The following is an 18,302-nucleotide window of genomic DNA, read 5'->3' as shown; positions in this document are numbered from 1 at the left end:
CAAGGTGTTGCTGATGTGAAGGCTTTCTTTGATGTCAGGTATTCAGAGCTCATCTGAAAGTGGTAGGTTCCGTTGTAACCCGTGGTTCCTGCGGAATGCCATCGCCTTGTAAGGGTCTTACACGTGAACTGGGGGAGAGTTACTTTGTTTGGGGAGACTGATTGAAGACATTGCCATACATTTGATCTGTGGTGCAACTTTTCAAAATGTAAAGGTAGGTTGCTTGCTACACCTTTTGTTTCCATACTTGCAAACCTACCAGGTCGTTTCTCATTCACTAGCAATCAGTATCACGCTTTCGGCACATTGAAAGGTCATAATCTGAACCAAATATTCTGATTGAAAACTGTCTTCCTGCAAAATCCTGTGGAACCTGCCGTTTTGTTTCAAGTTTTCCCCATTTTCCCTTGTGTAAGGCATTGCAGTAGTCCAAATGAGTGCTAATTAATGCTCTGCCTCTTAACATGTAAATCGATTTGCGTCAGGAAGTTGAACATCTCACCAAGATATCTGAGGATGAAACTACCAGAGAAATCCATGTCTTGGCTTGAGCTTCAAAATGAAGGCTGTGAACAAGAATAATTCCCAGTGTTTTCACCACCTACACTTTCAGCACAGTATGATGTGAACTCAGAGGGCAAGTGTGTGCTGCTTTACTTGAACAGAGTAAGCGCTCTGGTGATTCTGTCCGATCTCCAGTAAAATTCACCCACTTCGTGCAGTCTGATAATGCGTAGCCATCTTGAAATGGTAATAATTGTCATTTAGTGCAGTGCCGAAAGCTCTGGAAGTAACGGTAGACTGTCTTTTTTGTGAGTTTACCAACTGTTTCTCTTACTTTTTAAACAAGTTAAAATGTGTTTGTTGCGGTAAACGAGAGCAGGAAAGGAAAGTATGGCTGCCGTTTCTTTACCTGTTTGAACTTTAACTTTCATACTGTAGTCCTCTGTCTGTTTCAGGAGCAGCCAACAGGTAACCTGTGTGTGTGTGTGTGTCTGTGTGTGAGACAGGGCCGGGAAAAGGCAGGCTGAATTTGATTGGTGGCTGATTTCTGATATGCAAATTTTTAAAGCATTGTGTCACCCGAGTTCTAGGGAGAACTCTTTCTTGCACAGAAATGCACGCGCATCTGCTGAATGCTATTTTGTGGTCTTATCTATATATTTATATGTTTTTTGACTTGATGCCCAACAGGTGCTTACTGTAGGTAAGAAGGGTTTCCACTTTTTCTGCCTGTGTGAGCTGGAAGTGGTTCAGGCAAGACTATACTTTCAGGGATCATTTCTATAGTTTTTAACTGAGGAAATGTGTTCGAAAGTGTCTGGTCTTCGCTAACCAAGAGGAAGAGTTGTAGTGTTTTCTTCTGAGCGGGAAGCCAGTGGACAGTGTTGCATTTGTGCAGCTGCTGTCTGCTATTGATGAACGTTCCTCTCTTCTTTTACGAAGAACTGGAGGAAGGAAACACAAACTGAGTGGTTAGCTTCTTGTTTCAGTTTAAGAGAGTACAGCATTTTAAACTTCTTTTCTTGGATATTTGATGGTTGCCAGATTCTCACTTGACTTGTATTTGCAATCACCTCTTTTGAGCTTTTTGGGGGCTTTCTTTTATAAACTGAGCTTTTCAAACGGTCTTTCTAATCGTAATTTGGTACATTTAAGTAAAGAGGGTCTTTTCAAATGGACCCGGGGAAGGGGAAGATTTACTCACCTTTTACGCAACTCAGCAGGACAACTTGAGGATAAAACGTAGAGAAACAAAGATATTTCTCCTTGTTGCTCCTCAGTTGGGAAGGCGTACGCGTTCCCAGGTTTACTACTCTTAGTAAATCTGGGAATGCATGAAAGAGCATGGGTGGATGCCTAAGATCACCCACTCCCTACCCATGGAACGCCTTCCCGGCAAACAGTAACGCAAGGCAGCGACTTGCGCTGCCATGGGTTACTCTAGATTTATTAAGACATGCAATGCCACGCAAGGTGGCCTTGCGTGGTTTAGTAAACCTCACTGATGCCCTGGTGTTGCCTTACGCTGTGATAACGCAAGCGTTTCATAAATCTGGGCCTCTATGTTTGATCTATTTTTAGAGTTTAGACATCTTCCACACAATTAGTGCCGCTCAGTGGCTTATCGCCCTGTCGAATTGACGTGGGAAAAAGGGGCTTTCTAATGCTAGTTAGTCTTTTTAGACTAAAACCAAGAGTAACACCCTGGTCACAGGTCCTAAAATGTATAAGGCTGTTGAGGATCTTAGACCGATGAGGACAAAGAACGCCGTCTTGGGCATTTGCTAAGGTGTTGCACGGGGACTCGCATAGCACAAAGTAACGTAAGCATAAAGGATTGCATCTGATTACTTACCATAAAAGCCTGTAGGCGCAGCAGAAAATCATTCAGCTTCCCAGGAACGCTCGCACAACCTCTAGTACATCAAGGGCTAGATGTCTTAGGACATTGGAATTTTTTAAGATTCATTGGGGACAGTGAAGTTGCAACAATCAAATAATGGTTGGAATAAGCCATCTGGTCTAATATTCTAGCAAATGTCGTTTTTTTGGCTTTCCTGTTTAATTTAAAGCATTCTTACCTCATTGAACGAAATGTTGAGCTGTCAGCATAGGCGTCGTTCCTCTGCTGTCACATTAGTTAAATGCCCTGTCCCCTCGCTTTTGTCAATAACTCTCAACAGAAGACGTTTAATGATCCCTTTGGGCCCCTAATAATGTTCTCGTATGCTATATTAGAACACTGCAAGATTGATAGCCTCATGAAGAAAATCGGAATGCCAGCAGCTTTTAAACAGTAGAATAATCCCTGTACCTTGAAAATGGTAAAGCTGCAATGTGTGGAACCCCGGAGGCCGCCATTTTGGAGTTCAAACATGCCCCAATGCCGGGGAAACGAGGTGGGTGGGTTGGCGGCAGAGCGTGAATTGGAGAAGGTTCCGCTCTGGCGGCAGGCCAGTTGAGTGCTTCAAAACTTTGCCTAATCTTGGCTTTATAGGAGCCAGGAGCGTAGCCCGACTGCCTTCCCAGCAATGTCCTTTTTTAAAATAATGAAATAAATAGATAAGTAAATATAAAAACAAAAAACAAAGTAAGACTAAATTGTGGTACCCTCTAGCCTGCTGGAAGAGGGGATGTGGACTGTTTTTCGCCTTCAACTTGAGCCTGTCGTGCTGAAGCAATACTTTAGTTAGCGGCATAGACCACAGCAGCAGTTTTTAAAGTCTGTATCACTTACCATCTGAGAGCTAAGCCAGATGGCAGCAAAAATGCTGTTGTGACATCTTCCTGTGCCACTGGAACAGAGTGGCATAGCGTTATAAAAAGTTTCTGAAGAAAGAAACTGGAACTAGTGGGGCATATTTAAGAGAGGCTTGCACTGCAGTTGCGTGACTTCTAGTGACGCAACAGCGGTCAGACCTTTTAACCATATCTAGGAGATCACGCAAAGCCACTTGGCGTGGCTTTGAATAGTCCCGTAGATAGTGATTAAGGCAAGGCATTGTAAAGCGGTGCGCTGGCTTACTCTGCATTAGGGAGGCGATCCAAGGGCTTTGCAGTGTGTGTTCCAACGCAACACCCATATTGTTAGACGCATCCCCAAATTTACAGAGCCATGTAAATCTGGGAATGCACCAACACCTTACCCCTCCCCAGGGGAGGGTCAGTGAGGAGAAATATCTTTATTTCTCTTTGTTGTTTCCCCTTTCTATGTGTGCTGCGTTTTGCAGCACGCATAGGAAAAGGGAAAAGCCTCCCAAGATTGTTTTTGTGTAGGAAGGTGCCTCTTCCTTCACAAAAACAATTTTGCCTACAACGCAGACAACCTTGCACCATGGTGCAAGGTTGCCGGCGCTGGCTCTAGGCAGTCAAAATGGCTCCAGCGCAGTGGAAAAGGACAGTATTGCATACATATAACACATTATTGCCCGTTTTCTTTGACACAGGGCACAGCAATGTGACTTGCTGTGCTGCCCTGCGCCAAAATTTCGTAAATCTGCCCCAGTGTTTGTAAGTGTCAGAGAGTTGTTGCAGAAAAGCCCTGATCTGGAAAGGAAGGGCAGAGTTGTATTTATGAAACAACTGTCTTTTGTTGATGGCTGTTCCTTTCTTCATTTGAGGAAGGGCTGGATGACGGATACATTCACTGAAATGTTCGGTTCCTATTCTGAAGAATACTAGGATCAAAATTGTCCCGACAAGGATTCACTCCCCGGTGAACGGAATCTTCTGTACAAGAAAAATAAACCGTGTTTTGGATACTTCTATAATACAGAGATGCCTAAAAGTCATGGGGCCTGGAAAAGCTGCATATGTTCAAAGCGGCTGGTAGGACAAGGTGTTGCTGATGTGAAGGCTTTCTTTGATGTCCAGGTATTCAGAGCTCATCTGAAAGTGGTAGGTTCCGTTGTAACCCGTGGTTCCTGCGGAATGCCATCGCCTTGTAAGGGTCTTACACGTGAACTGGGGGAGAGTTACTTTGTTTGGGGAGACTGATTGAAGACATTGCCATACATTTGATCTGTGGTGCAACTTTTCAAAATGTAAAGGTAGGTTGCTTGCTACACCTTTTGTTTCCATACTTGCAAACCTACCAGGTCGTTTCTCATTCACTAGCAATCAGTATCACGCTTTCGGCACATTGAAAGGTCATAATCTGAACCAAATATTCTGATTGAAAACTGTCTTCCTGCAAAATCCTGTGGAACCTGCCGTTTTGTTTCAAGTTTTCCCCATTTTCCCTTGTGTAAGGCATTGCAGTAGTCCAAATGAGTGCTAATTAATGCTCTGCCTCTTAACATGTAAATCGATTTGCGTCAGGAAGTTGAACATCTCACCAAGATATCTGAGGATGAAACTACCAGAGAAATCCATGTCTTGGCTTGAGCTTCAAAATGAAGGCTGTGAACAAGAATAATTCCCAGTGTTTTCACCACCTACACTTTCAGCACAGTATGATGTGAACTCAGGGGGCAAGTGTGTGCTGCTTTACTTGAACAGAGTAAGCGCTCTGGTGATTCTGTCCGATCTCCAGTAAAATTCACCCACTTCGTGCAGTCTGACAATGCGTAGCCATCTTGAAATGGTAATAATTGTCATTTAGTGCAGTGCCGAAAGCTCTGGAAGTAACGGTAGACTGTCTTTTTTGTGAGTTTACCAACTGTTTCTCTTACTTTTTAAACAAGTTAAAATGTGTTTGTTGCGGTAAACGAGAGCAGGAAAGGAAAGTATGGCTGCCGTTTCTTTACCTGTTTGAACTTTAACTTTCATACTGTAGTCCTCTGTCTGTTTCAGGAGCAGCCAACAGGTAACCTGTGTGTGTGTGTGTGTCTGTGTGTGAGACCGGGCCGGGAAAAGGCAGGCTGAATTTGATTGGTGGCTGATTTCTGATATGCAAATTTTTAAAGCATTGTGTCACCCGAGTTCTAGGGAGAACTCTTTCTTGCACAGAAATGCACGCGCATCTGCTGAATGCTATTTTGTGGTCTTATCTATATATTTATATGTTTTTTGACTTGATGCCCAACAGGTGCTTACTGTAGGTAAGAAGGGTTTCCACTTTTTCTGTCTGTGTGAGCTGGAAGTGGTTCAGGCAAGACTATACTTTCAGGGATCATTTCTATAGTTTTTAACTGAGGAAATGTGTTCGAAAGTGTCTGGTCTTCGCTAACCACGAGGAAGAGTTGTAGTGTTTTCTTCTGAGCGTGAAGCCAGTGGACAGTGTTGCATTTGTGCAGCTGCTGTCTGCTATTGATGAACGTTCCTCTCTTCTTTTACGAAGAACTGGAGGAAGGAAACACAAACTGAGTGGTTAGCTTCTTGTTTCAGTTTAAGAGAGTACAGCATTTTAAACTTCTTTTCTTGGATGTTTGGGGCCGTATTTATACTCCATTTGCGCCGAATTTGCGTCGTTTTTTCGACGCAAATTCGACGCTAAACTAACGCCAACTAACGCCATATTTATACTATGGCGTAGTGCGTCATTTTTTAGCGTGAACCCCTTCCTTGCGTTAATGATATGCAAGGGAGGCGTTCCCGTCTAAAAAATGACTCCCAGGCCTTTACGTGGTATTTATACTCCCGGGCAAAAGAGACGCCCGGGAGTGGGCGTGGCTAAAAACGGCGCATTTGCGCCGCTTTTTAACGCCTGGGTCAGGCATGGCGTTAAGGGACAAGTGGGCTCAAAATGAGCCCAGAGTGCCCTCCCCTGCCCCCAGGGACCCCCCCTGCCACCCTTGCCCACCCCAGGAGGACACCCAAGGACGGAGGGACCCATCCCATGGACGTTCAGGTAAGTATTTTTTTTTTAATTTTTTGTGGCATAGGGGGGCCTGATTTGTGCCCCCCTACATGCCACTATGCCCAATGACCATGCCCAGGGGACAGAAGTCCCCTGGGCATGGCCATTGGGCAAGGGGGCATGACTCCTATCTTTACAATGATAGGAGTCATGTTGATGGGGGATGGGCGTCGAAAAAAAATGGCGCAAGTCGGGTTACGACGATTTTTTCGACGTAACCTGACTTGCCCCATTTTAAGACGCCCATACGCCATTTTCCCCCTACGCCGGCGCTGTCTGGTCTACGTGGTTTTTTCCCACGCAAACCAGGCAGCGCCGGTCTGATTGCGCCGTCTAACGCCATTCCATAAATACGGCGCCCGCATGGCGCTTCAGAATGGCGTTAGACGGCGCAAAATTTTTTGACGCTAAACTGCGTTAGCGCAGTTTAGCGTCAAAAAGTATAAATATGGGCCTTGATGGTTGCCAGATTCTCACTTGACTTGTATTTGCAATCACCTCTTTTGGGCTTTTTTGGGGCTTTCTTTTATAAACTGAGCTTTTCAAACGGTCTTTCTAATCGTAATTTGGTACATTTAAGTAAGGAGGGTCTTTTCAAATGGACCCGGGGAAGGGGAAGATTTACTCACCTCTTACGCAACTCAGCAGGACAACTTGAGGATAAAACGTAGAGAAACAAAGATATTTCTCCTTGTTGCTCCTCAGTTGGGAAGGCGTACGCGTTCCCAGGTTTACTACTCTTAGTAAATCTGGGAATGCATGAAAGAGCATGGGTGGATGCCTAAGATCACCCACTCCCTACCCATGGAACGCCTTCCCGGCAAACAGTAACGCAAGGCAGCGACTTGCGCTGCCATGGGTTACTCTAGATTTATTAAGACATGCAATGCCACGCAAGGTGGCCTTGCGTGGTTTAGTAAACCTCACTGATGCCCTGGTGTTGCCTTACGCTGTGATAACGCAAGCGTTTCATAAATCTGGGCCTCTATGTTTGATCTATTTTTAGAGTTTAGACATCTTCCACACAATTAGTGCCGCTCAGTGGCTTATCGCCCTGTCGAATTGACGTGGGGAAAAGGGGCTTTCTAATGCTAGTTAGTCTTTTTAGACTAAAACCAAGAGTAACACCCTGGTCACAGGTCCTAAAATGTATAAGGCTGTTGAGGATCTTAGACCGATGAGGACAAAGAACGCCGTCTTGGGCATTTGCTAAGGTGTTGCACGGGGACTCGCATAGCACAAAGTAACGTAAGCGTAAAGGATTGCATCTGATTACTTACCATAAAAGCCTGTAGGCGCAGCAGAAAATCATTCAGCTTCCCAGGAACGCTCGCACAACCTCTAGTACATCAAGGGCTAGATGTCTTAGGACATTGGAATTTTTTAAGATTCATTGGGGACAGTGAAGTTGCAACAATCAAATAATGGTTGGAATAAGCCATCTGGTCTAATATTCTAGCAAATGTCGTTTTTTTGGCTTTCCTGTTTAATTTAAAGCATTCTTACCTCATTGAACGAAATGTTGAGCTGTCAGCATAGGCGTCGTTCCTCTGCTGTCACATTAGTTAAATGCCCTGTCCCCTCGCTTTTGTCAATAACTCTCAACAGAAGACGTTTAATGATCCCTTTGGGCCCCTAATAATGTTCTCGTATGCTATATTAGAACACTGCAAGATTGATAGCCTCATGAAGAAAATCGGAATGCCAGCAGCTTTTAAACAGTAGAATAATCCCTGTACCTTGAAAATGGTAAAGCTGCAATGTGTGGAACCCCGGAGGCCGCCATTTTGGAGTTCAAACATGCCCCAATGCCGGGGAAACGAGGTGGGTGGGTTGGCGGCAGAGCGTGAATTGGAGAAGGTTCCGCTCTGGCGGCAGGCCAGTTGAGTGCTTCAAAACTTTGCCTAATCTTGGCTTTATAGGAGCCAGGAGCGTAGCCCGACTGCCTTCCCAGCAATGTCCTTTTTTAAAATAATGAAATAAATAGATAAGTAAATATAAAAACAAAAAACAAAGTAAGACTAAATTGTGGTACCCTCTAGCCTGCTGGAAGAGGGGATGTGGACTGTTTTTCGCCTTCAACTTGAGCCTGTCGTGCTGAAGCAATACTTTAGTTAGCGGCATAGACCACAGCAGCAGTTTTTAAAGTCTGTATCACTTACCATCTGAGAGCTAAGCCAGATGGCAGCAAAAATGCTGTTGTGACATCTTCCTGTGCCACTGGAACAGAGTGGCATAGCGTTATAAAAAAGTTCTGAAGAAAGAAACTGGAACTAGTGGGGCATATTTAAGAGAGGCTTGCACTGCAGTTGCGTGACTTCTAGTGACGCAACAGCGGTCAGACCTTTTAACCATATCTAGGAGATCACGCAAAGCCACTTGGCGTGGCTTTGAATAGTCCCGTAGATAGTGATTAAGGCAAGGCATTGTAAAGCGGTGCGCTGGCTTACTCTGCATTAGGGAGGCGATCCAAGGGCTTTGCAGTGTGTGTTCCAACGCAACACCCATATTGTTAGACGCATCCCCAAATTTACAGAGCCATGTAAATCTGGGAATGCACCAACACCTTACCCCTCCCCAGGGGAGGGTCAGTGAGGAGAAATATCTTTATTTCTCTTTGTTGTTTCCCCTTTCTATGTGTGCTGCGTTTTGCAGCACGCATAGGAAAAGGGAAAAGCCTCCCAAGATTGTTTTTGTGTAGGAAGGTGCCTCTTCCTTCACAAAAACAATTTTGCCTACAACGCAGACAACCTTGCACCATGGTGCAAGGTTGCCGGCGCTGGCTCTAGGCAGTCAAAATGGCTCCAGCGCAGTGGAAAAGGACAGTATTGCATACATATAACACATTATTGCCCGTTTTCTTTGACACAGGGCACAGCAATGTGACTTGCTGTGCTGCCCTGCGCCAAAATTTCGTAAATCTGCCCCAGTGTTTGTAAGTGTCAGAGAGTTGTTGCAGAAAAGCCCTGATCTGGAAAGGAAGGGCAGAGTTGTATTTATGAAACAACTGTCTTTTGTTGATGGCTGTTCCTTTCTTCATTTGAGGAAGGGCTGGATGACGGATACATTCACTGAAATGTTCGGTTCCTATTCTGAAGAATACTAGGATCAAAATTGGCCCGACAAGGATTCACTCCCCGGTGAACGGAATCTTCTGTACAAGAAAAATAAACCGTGTTTTGGATACTTCTATAATACAGAGATGCCTAAAAGTCATGGGGCCTGGAAAAGCTGCATATGTTCAAAGCGGCTGGTAGGACAAGGTGTTGCTGATGTGAAGGCTTTCTTTGATGTCCAGGTATTCAGAGCTCATCTGAAAGTGGTAGGTTCCGTTGTAACCCGTGGTTCCTGCGGAATGCCATCGCCTTGTAAGGGTCTTACACGTGAACTGGGGGAGAGTTACTTTGTTTGGGGAGACTGATTGAAGACATTGCCATACATTTGATCTGTGGTGCAACTTTTCAAAATGTAAAGGTAGGTTGCTTGCTACACCTTTTGTTTCCATACTTGCAAACCTACCAGGTCGTTTCTCATTCACTAGCAATCAGTATCACGCTTTCGGCACATTGAAAGGTCATAATCTGAACCAAATATTCTGATTGAAAACTGTCTTCCTGCAAAATCCTGTGGAACCTGCCGTTTTGTTTCAAGTTTTCCCCATTTTCCCTTGTGTAAGGCATTGCAGTAGTCCAAATGAGTGCTAATTAATGCTCTGCCTCTTAACATGTAAATCGATTTGCGTCAGGAAGTTGAACATCTCACCAAGATATCTGAGGATGAAACTACCAGAGAAATCCATGTCTTGGCTTGAGCTTCAAAATGAAGGCTGTGAACAAGAATAATTCCCAGTGTTTTCACCACCTACACTTTCAGCACAGTATGATGTGAACTCAGAGGGCAAGTGTGTGCTGCTTTACTTGAACAGAGTAAGCGCTCTGGTGATTCTGTCCGATCTCCAGTAAAATGCACCCACTTCGTGCAGTCTGATAATGCGTAGCCATCTTGAAATGGTAATAATTGTCATTTAGTGCAGTGCCGAAAGCTCTGGAAGTAACGGTAGACTGTCTTTTTTGTGAGTTTACCAACTGTTTCTCTTACTTTTTAAACAAGTTAAAATGTGTTTGTTGCGGTAAACGAGAGCAGGAAAGGAAAGTATGGCTGCCGTTTCTTTACCTGTTTGAACTTTAACTTTCATACTGTAGTCCTCTGTCTGTTTCAGGAGCAGCCAACAGGTAACCTGTGTGTGTGTGTGTGTCTGTGTGTGAGACAGGGCCGGGAAAAGGCAGGCTGAATTTGATTGGTGGCTGATTTCTGATATGCAAATTTTTAAAGCATTGTGTCACCCGAGTTCTAGGGAGAACTCTTTCTTACACAGAAATGCACGCGCATCTGCTGAATGCTATTTTGTGGTCTTATCTATATATTTATATGTTTTTTGACTTGATGCCCAACAGGTGCTTACTGTAGGTAAGAAGGGTTTCCACTTTTTCTGTCTGTGTGAGCTGGAAGTGGTTCAGGCAAGACTATACTTTCAGGGATCATTTCTATAGTTTTTAACTGAGGAAATGTGTTCGAAAGTGTCTGGTCTTCGCTAACCACGAGAGCGCGAAGCCAGTGGACAGTGTTGCATTTGTGCAGCTGCTGTCTGCTATTGATGAACGTTCCTCTCTTCTTTTACGAAGAACTGGAGGAAGGAAACACAAACTGAGTGGTTAGCTTCTTGTTTCAGTTTAAGAGAGTACAGCATTTTAAACTTCTTTTCTTGGATATTTGGGGCCGTATTTATACTCAGTTTGCGCCGAATTTGCGTCGTTTTTTTCGACGCTAAACTAACGCCAACTAACGCCATATTTATACTATGGCGTTAGAGGCGTCTAGCGCCAAAGTTCCCGGAATGTGCGTCATTTTTTAGCGTGAACCCCTTCCTTGCGTTAATGATATGCAAGGGAGGCGTTCCCGTCTAAAAAATGACTCCCAGGCCTTTACGTGGTATTTATACTCCCGGGCAAAAGAGACGCCCGGGAGTGGGCGTGGCTAAAAACGGCGCATTTGCGCCGCTTTTTAACGCCTGGGTCAGGCATGGCGTTAAGGGACAAGTGGGCTCAAAATGAGCCCAGAGTGCCCTCCCCTGCCCCCAGGGACCCCCCCTGCCACCCTTGCCCACCCCAGGAGGACACCCAAGGACGGAGGGACCCATCCCATGGACATTAAGGTAAGTTCAGGTAAGTATTTTTTTTTTAATTTTTTGTGGCATAGGGGGGCCTGATTTGTGCCCCCCTACATGCCACTATGCCCAATGACCATGCCCAGGGGACAGAAGTCCCCTGGGCATGGCCATTGGGCAAGGGGGCATGACTCCTATCTTTACAATGATAGGAGTCATGTTGATGGGGGATGGGCGTCGAAAAAAAATGGCGCAAGTCGGGTTACGACGATTTTTTCGACGTAACCTGACTTGCCCCATTTTAAGACGCCCATACGCCATTTTCCCCCTACGCCGGCGCTGTCTGGTCTACGTGGTTTTTTCCCACGCAAACCAGGCAGCGCCGGTCTGATTGCGCCGTCTAACGCCATTCCATAAATACGGCGCCCGCATGGCGCTTCAGAATGGCGTTAGACGGCGCAAAATTTTTTGACGCTAAACTGCGTTAGCGCAGTTTAGCGTCAAAAAGTATAAATATGGGCCTTGATGGTTGCCAGATTCTCACTTGACTTGTATTTGCAATCACCTCTTTTGGGCTTTTTTGGGGCTTTCTTTTATAAACTGAGCTTTTCAAACGGTCTTTCTAATCGTAATTTGGTACATTTAAGTAAGGAGGGTCTTTTCAAATGGACCCGGGGAAGGGGAAGATTTACTCACCTCTTACGCAACTCAGCAGGACAACTTGAGGATAAAACGTAGAGAAACAAAGATATTTCTCCTTGTTGCTCCTCAGTTGGGAAGGCGTACGCGTTCCCAGGTTTACTACTCTTAGTAAATCTGGGAATGCATGAAAGAGCATGGGTGGATGCCTAAGATCACCCACTCCCTACCCATGGAACGCCTTCCCGGCAAACAGTAACGCAAGGCAGCGACTTGCGCTGCCATGGGTTACTCTAGATTTATTAAGACATGCAATGCCACGCAAGGTGGCCTTGCGTGGTTTAGTAAACCTCACTGATGCCCTGGTGTTGCCTTACGCTGTGATAACGCAAGCGTTTCATAAATCTGGGCCTCTATGTTTGATCTATTTTTAGAGTTTAGACATCTTCCACACAATTAGTGCCGCTCAGTGGCTTATCGCCCTGTCGAATTGACGTGGGGAAAAGGGGCTTTCTAATGCTAGTTAGTCTTTTTAGACTAAAACCAAGAGTAACACCCTGGTCACAGGTCCTAAAATGTATAAGGCTGTTGAGGATCTTAGACCGATGAGGACAAAGAACGCCGTCTTGGGCATTTGCTAAGGTGTTGCACGGGGACTCGCATAGCACAAAGTAACGTAAGCGTAAAGGATTGCATCTGATTACTTACCATAAAAGCCTGTAGGCGCAGCAGAAAATCATTCAGCTTCCCAGGAACGCTCGCACAACCTCTAGTACATCAAGGGCTAGATGTCTTAGGACATTGGAATTTTTTAAGATTCATTGGGGACAGTGAAGTTGCAACAATCAAATAATGGTTGGAATAAGCCATCTGGTCTAATATTCTAGCAAATGTCGTTTTTTTGGCTTTCCTGTTTAATTTAAAGCATTCTTACCTCATTGAACGAAATGTTGAGCTGTCAGCATAGGCGTCGTTCCTCTGCTGTCACATTAGTTAAATGCCCTGTCCCCTCGCTTTTGTCAATAACTCTCAACAGAAGACGTTTAATGATCCCTTTGGGCCCCTAATAATGTTCTCGTATGCTATATTAGAACACTGCAAGATTGATAGCCTCATGAAGAAAATCGGAATGCCAGCAGCTTTTAAACAGTAGAATAATCCCTGTACCTTGAAAATGGTAAAGCTGCAATGTGTGGAACCCCGGAGGCCGCCATTTTGGAGTTCAAACATGCCCCAATGCCGGGGAAACGAGGTGGGTGGGTTGGCGGCAGAGCGTGAATTGGAGAAGGTTCCGCTCTGGCGGCAGGCCAGTTGAGTGCTTCAAAACTTTGCCTAATCTTGGCTTTATAGGAGCCAGGAGCGTAGCCCGACTGCCTTCCCAGCAATGTCCTTTTTTAAAATAATGAAATAAATAGATAAGTAAATATAAAAACAAAAAACAAAGTAAGACTAAATTGTGGTACCCTCTAGCCTGCTGGAAGAGGGGATGTGGACTGTTTTTCGCCTTCAACTTGAGCCTGTCGTGCTGAAGCAATACTTTAGTTAGCGGCATAGACCACAGCAGCAGTTTTTAAAGTCTGTATCACTTACCATCTGAGAGCTAAGCCAGATGGCAGCAAAAATGCTGTTGTGACATCTTCCTGTGCCACTGGAACAGAGTGGCATAGCGTTATAAAAAGTTTCTGAAGAAAGAAACTGGAACTAGTGGGGCATATTTAAGAGAGGCTTGCACTGCAGTTGCGTGACTTCTAGTGACGCAACAGCGGTCAGACCTTTTAACCATATCTAGGAGATCACGCAAAGCCACTTGGCGTGGCTTTGAATAGTCCCGTAGATAGTGATTAAGGCAAGGCATTGTAAAGCGGTGCGCTGGCTTACTCTGCATTAGGGAGGCGATCCAAGGGCTTTGCAGTGTGTGTTCCAACGCAACACCCATATTGTTAGACGCATCCCCAAATTTACAGAGCCATGTAAATCTGGGAATGCACCAACACCTTACCCCTCCCCAGGGGAGGGTCAGTGAGGAGAAATATCTTTATTTCTCTTTGTTGTTTCCCCTTTCTATGTGTGCTGCGTTTTGCAGCACGCATAGGAAAAGGGAAAAGCCTCCCAAGATTGTTTTTGTGTAGGAAGGTGCCTCTTCCTTCACAAAAACAATTTTGCCTACAACGCAGACAACCTTGCACCATGGTGCAAGGTTGCCGGCGCTGGCTCTAGGCAGTCAAAATGGCTCCAGCGCAGTGGAAAAGGACAGTATTGCATACATATAACACATTATTGCCCGTTTTCTTTGACACAGGGCACAGCAATGTGACTTGCTGTGCTGCCCTGCGCCAAAATTTCGTAAATCTGCCCCAGTGTTTGTAAGTGTCAGAGAGTTGTTGCAGAAAAGCCCTGATCTGGAAAGGAAGGGCAGAGTTGTATTTATGAAACAACTGTCTTTTGTTGATGGCTGTTCCTTTCTTCATTTGAGGAAGGGCTGGATGACGGATACATTCACTGAAATGTTCGGTTCCTATTCTGAAGAATACTAGGATCAAAATTGGCCCGACAAGGATTCACTCCCCGGTGAACGGAATCTTCTGTACAAGAAAAATAAACCGTGTTTTGGATACTTCTATAATACAGAGATGCCTAAAAGTCATGGGGCCTGGAAAAGCTGCATATGTTCAAAGCGGCTGGTAGGACAAGGTGTTGCTGATGTGAAGGCTTTCTTTGATGTCCAGGTATTCAGAGCTCATCTGAAAGTGGTAGGTTCCGTTGTAACCCGTGGTTCCTGCGGAATGCCATCGCCTTGTAAGGGTCTTACACGTGAACTGGGGGAGAGTTACTTTGTTTGGGGAGACTGATTGAAGACATTGCCATACATTTGATCTGTGGTGCAACTTTTCAAAATGTAAAGGTAGGTTGCTTGCTACACCTTTTGTTTCCATACTTGCAAACCTACCAGGTCGTTTCTCATTCACTAGCAATCAGTATCACGCTTTCGGCACATTGAAAGGTCATAATCTGAACCAAATATTCTGATTGAAAACTGTCTTCCTGCAAAATCCTGTGGAACCTGCCGTTTTGTTTCAAGTTTTCCCCATTTTCCCTTGTGTAAGGCATTGCAGTAGTCCAAATGAGTGCTAATTAATGCTCTGCCTCTTAACATGTAAATCGATTTGCGTCAGGAAGTTGAACATCTCACCAAGATATCTGAGGATGACACTACCAGAGAAATCCATGTCTTGGCTTGAGCTTCAAAATGAAGGCTGTGAACAAGAATAATTCCCAGTGTTTTCACCACCTACACTTTCAGCACAGTATGATGTGAACTCAGAGGGCAAGTGTGTGCTGCTTTACTTGAACAGAGTAAGCGCTCTGGTGATTCTGTCCGATCTCCAGTAAAATGCACCCACTTCGTGCAGTCTGATAATGCGTAGCCATCTTGAAATGGTAATAATTGTCATTTAGTGCAGTGCCGAAAGCTCTGGAAGTAACGGTAGACTGTCTTTTTTGTGAGTTTACCAACTGTTTCTCTTACTTTTTAAACAAGTTAAAATGTGTTTGTTGCGGTAAACGAGAGCAGGAAAGGAAAGTATGGCTGCCGTTTCTTTACCTGTTTGAACTTTAACTTTCATACTGTAGTCCTCTGTCTGTTTCAGGAGCAGCCAACAGGTAACCTGTGTGTGTGTGTGTGTCTGTGTGTGAGACAGGGCCGGGAAAAGGCAGGCTGAATTTGATTGGTGGCTGATTTCTGATATGCAAATTTTTAAAGCATTGTGTCACCCGAGTTCTAGGGAGAACTCTTTCTTGCACAGAAATGCACGCGCATCTGCTGAATGCTATTTTGTGGTCTTATCTATATATTTATATGTTTTTTGACTTGATGCCCAACAGGTGCTTACTGTAGGTAAGAAGGGTTTCCACTTTTTCTGTCTGTGTGAGCTGGAAGTGGTTCAGGCAAGACTATACTTTCAGGGATCATTTCTATAGTTTTTAACTGAGGAAATGTGTTCGAAAGTGTCTGGTCTTCGCTAACCACGAGGAAGAGTTGTAGTGTTTTCTTCTGAGCGCGAAGCCAGTGGGCAGTGTTGCATTTGTGCAGCTGCTGTCTGCTATTGATGAACGTTCCTCTCTTCTTTTACGAAGAACTGGAGGAAGGAAACACAAACTGAGTGGTTAGCTTCTTGTTTCAGTTTAAGAGAGTACAGCATTTTAAACTTCTTTTCTTGGATATTTGATGGTTGCCAGATTCTCACTTGACTTGTATTTGCAATCACCTCTTTTGAGCTTTTTGGGGGCTTTCTTTTATAAACTGAGCTTTTCAAACGGTCTTTCTAATCGTAATTTGGTACATTTAAGTAAAGAGGGTCTTTTCAAATGGACCCGGGGAAGGGGAAGATTTACTCACCTTTTACGCAACTCAGCAGGACAACTTGAGGATAAAACGTAGAGAAACAAAGATATTTCTCCTTGTTGCTCCTCAGTTGGGAAGGCGTACGCGTTCCCAGGTTTACTACTCTTAGTAAATCTGGGAATGCATGAAAGAGCATGGGTGGATGCCTAAGATCACCCACTCCCTACCCATGGAACGCCTTCCCGGCAAACAGTAACGCAAGGCAGCGACTTGCGCTGCCATGGGTTACTCTAGATTTATTAAGACATGCAATGCCACGCAAGGTGGCCTTGCGTGGTTTAGTAAACCTCACTGATGCCCTGGTGTTGCCTTACGCTGTGATAACGCAAGCGTTTCATAAATCTGGGCCTCTATGTTTGATCTATTTTTAGAGTTTAGACATCTTCCACACAATTAGTGCCGCTCAGTGGCTTATCGCCCTGTCGAATTGACGTGGGAAAAAGGGGCTTTCTAATGCTAGTTAGTCTTTTTAGACTAAAACCAAGAGTAACACCCTGGTCACAGGTCCTAAAATGTATAAGGCTGTTGAGGATCTTAGACCGATGAGGACAAAGAACGCCGTCTTGGGCATTTGCTAAGGTGTTGCACGGGGACTCGCATAGCACAAAGTAACGTAAGCATAAAGGATTGCATCTGATTACTTACCATAAAAGCCTGTAGGCGCAGCAGAAAATCATTCAGCTTCCCAGGAACGCTCGCACAACCTCTAGTACATCAAGGGCTAGATGTCTTAGGACATTGGAATTTTTTAAGATTCATTGGGGACAGTGAAGTTGCAACAATCAAATAATGGTTGGAATAAGCCATCTGGTCTAATATTCTAGCAAATGTCGTTTTTTTGGCTTTCCTGTTTAATTTAAAGCATTCTTACCTCATTGAACGAAATGTTGAGCTGTCAGCATAGGCGTCGTTCCTCTGCTGTCACATTAGTTAAATGCCCTGTCCCCTCGCTTTTGTCAATAACTCTCAACAGAAGACGTTTAATGATCCCTTTGGGCCCCTAATAATGTTCTCGTATGCTATATTAGAACACTGCAAGATTGATAGCCTCATGAAGAAAATCGGAATGCCAGCAGCTTTTAAACAGTAGAATAATCCCTGTACCTTGAAAATGGTAAAGCTGCAATGTGTGGAACCCCGGAGGCCGCCATTTTGGAGTTCAAACATGCCCCAATGCCGGGGAAACGAGGTGGGTGGGTTGGCGGCAGAGCGTGAATTGGAGAAGGTTCCGCTCTGGCGGCAGGCCAGTTGAGTGCTTCAAAACTTTGCCTAATCTTGGCTTTATAGGAGCCAGGAGCGTAGCCCGACTGCCTTCCCAGCAATGTCCTTTTTTAAAATAATGAAATAAATAGATAAGTAAATATAAAAACAAAAAACAAAGTAAGACTAAATTGTGGTACCCTCTAGCCTGCTGGAAGAGGGGATGTGGACTGTTTTTCGCCTTCAACTTGAGCCTGTCGTGCTGAAGCAATACTTTAGTTAGCGGCATAGACCACAGCAGCAGTTTTTAAAGTCTGTATCACTTACCATCTGAGAGCTAAGCCAGATGGCAGCAAAAATGCTGTTGTGACATCTTCCTGTGCCACTGGAACAGAGTGGCATAGCGTTATAAAAAGTTTCTGAAGAAAGAAACTGGAACTAGTGGGGCATATTTAAGAGAGGCTTGCACTGCAGTTGCGTGACTTCTAGTGACGCAACAGCGGTCAGACCTTTTAACCATATCTAGGAGATCACGCAAAGCCACTTGGCGTGGCTTTGAATAGTCCCGTAGATAGTGATTAAGGCAAGGCATT

At 44.7% G+C, this 18,302-nt stretch overlaps 3 non-coding genes and 1 pseudogene across 3 annotated transcripts; all 4 read left to right on the top strand.

Annotated features, from left to right (window-relative positions):
• The first annotated feature begins 1,259 nt into the window (after positions 1–1,259).
• LOC138286178 (small nucleolar RNA U3) lies at positions 1,260–1,477 on the top strand. The gene has a single exon (XR_011201868.1). It is a non-coding gene; the product is annotated as a small nucleolar RNA U3 (small nucleolar RNA).
• A 4,121-nt stretch (positions 1,478–5,598) lies between these two features.
• LOC138285990 (small nucleolar RNA U3) lies at positions 5,599–5,816 on the top strand. The gene has a single exon (XR_011201690.1). It is a non-coding gene; the product is annotated as a small nucleolar RNA U3 (small nucleolar RNA).
• Positions 5,817–10,823: 5,007 nt separating this feature from the next.
• On the top strand, positions 10,824–11,017 carry LOC138286192 (small nucleolar RNA U3; annotated as a pseudogene).
• Positions 11,018–16,054: 5,037 nt separating this feature from the next.
• Positions 16,055–16,272, top strand: LOC138286118 (small nucleolar RNA U3). The gene has a single exon (XR_011201812.1). It is a non-coding gene; the product is annotated as a small nucleolar RNA U3 (small nucleolar RNA).
• The last annotated feature ends 2,030 nt before the right edge of the window (positions 16,273–18,302 follow it).

Source organism: Pleurodeles waltl, chromosome 3_1 (assembly GCF_031143425.1).
Source record: "Pleurodeles waltl isolate 20211129_DDA chromosome 3_1, aPleWal1.hap1.20221129, whole genome shotgun sequence".
In the NCBI taxonomy this organism is placed as follows: domain Eukaryota; kingdom Metazoa; phylum Chordata; class Amphibia; order Caudata; family Salamandridae; genus Pleurodeles; species Pleurodeles waltl.
Note: the sequence above shows the minus strand (reverse complement) of the source record. Positions and strands in the feature narration are given on the sequence as shown.